This window comes from Apis dorsata, unplaced genomic scaffold (genome assembly GCF_000469605.1).
Source record: "Apis dorsata unplaced genomic scaffold, Apis dorsata 1.3 scaffold_1, whole genome shotgun sequence".
NCBI lineage: Eukaryota > Metazoa > Arthropoda > Insecta > Hymenoptera > Apidae > Apis > Apis dorsata.
Window position 1 is genome coordinate 76,622 of NW_006263304.1, and position 2,011 is coordinate 78,632.

Sequence of the window (2,011 nt, forward strand, 5' to 3'; positions counted from 1 at the left end):
ACTGAATTCTTTGCTTCTAGTTAAAGTAAAAATTGAACGAATCGTTGACAATTTCAGAAAGATTCAAAATCATCTTTTTTAATTCTTATGAAAATTCATCGATAGATTGCTGGAAGAATGAATCATTAAAATCACGGCGATCGATATCCGGCGTTCATTGGATTCTCAAGAGCCGTAATATAAAAGATAATCTTGCGGTAAAATTTGTGCGAAGCCGACCGAAATAGTTATCACCGACATAAATTCCATGAAATAAACGTTTGCTGGGTATATACACTGGTATACATATATATACATATGAATGTACGTATTATATACGTGTGTATAACACAGCCACGAGCAGGCAACGTGCACTCTATAACGATACTAATTCGATTGCAAATTCACCACGCGAGGACACTGATAAATGCGTGCTAGTGAATCACGCGTTCCATAACCGTCATTGGCGGGGATTAATTTCATTTCCGGTTACGCGATTCAGGCCGCCATTTGAAACGCGTCGTTATTCACAAGATGGCGGTGTTCTCCGACCGAGACGGGACGCGGTACGACCAGGGACAGGTTTTTCCAATTTCCACGGACGAATCTTCGTATTTATTATAACGCATCCAGAGGAATGGTTCGTTAGTTAAAATGAAAAAAGTAAAAAAAAAAAAAAAAAAAAACGAAAAAAAAAAGAGGAAGAAGGAAGAAGAGGAGGAAGAAGGAAGGGAAGAGGAAGTAAATAAAATAAAAAATAAATTATAATACCATTACTTGAGAAGCTTAAAATATCGACCATCCACAAGGATAAAAAGTATCACATGTATTCCCCGGTTAATCGATATAGTGAATAATAGCGTTTTACTTTTGAATGTGTTCCGCTTCAAGTGAAAGGGCTCTCTTTCTTTACGTCTAATCTTACTGGAGGGCAGGATAGTCGTTTTTAAATGGAGAAAAAAAAAAATAATAATATGCGGAAAAAAAGTAATAATAATTATAAATAATAACTGCAGAATAGAGCGTGCGCGCGACCGATCGACATTGTTCTCTCTCGACGATTTTTCCTTCCTTGCCGTAATAAACGATACTGTAGGCGAAACTAAACCCATCCCAAAAAAAAAAAAAAAAAAAAAAGTAATAATGGTACGACACGATTTCTTAAATATCTCTCAGCTCGAGTATAATTAACGATGAGAAACATACACACGTATACACACAGACACACCGTATGATCGCCAATAAAGGGAACGAAACGAAATAATGGGATATATACAACACGTATACACGCACATAGATACATAATAAACATTCGCGTCATTCGTGCATACAGATACACACACACACACACATACATACTTCGATACCCCGCCGTTGTAATGGGCTAATTCACATACGATTAATTATTAAACCACGAGATCCTTGCAAGGAGCGTAGCTAGAAGCGCGAAAGGGTAGTGAATGTATATAATTAAGGCGACACCTAGGGACTGCAATATCGTAAGAATCTAAAAGAAAAAAAAAAAAAAAGAGAAAAAAATGATACGTTTAACTAACTAAATCGTGATCGTGATAACTATGAAATAGTTACACGAGGACAATGACGTGACGACGACAGACAGATAATTATGTAATGGACGGACGAAACACACTATTCGCACGGTAAAAAAGATGAAAAAAAAAAAAAAATAAAAGCGTTAAGGGGTTGGAGGGGTTGAAAAAATTAAATTTGTAAGGGTAAACGCGTACGTTTAAGGTATTTTACTCTCTAGGATACGATTAAAGATACGAGCAAAGTGATCTGTTCCTAAACGAAGCATACAAAAAGATGGAGGCAATAGAAAATACGGAAAATGGAGAATAGTGCAAAAAAAGGAAGGAGAGAGATGGAAAAATGTATTATAGAAACGAATGGATTGGTGTACGGTTAAGGGGTGAATTGGGGACGATGGAGGGACGATTCAAAATTCAAAATTTTGATTAATGGGGGACGTGTATGTTGTTTTTTTTTTTTTTTTTTTTTTTTTTTTTTT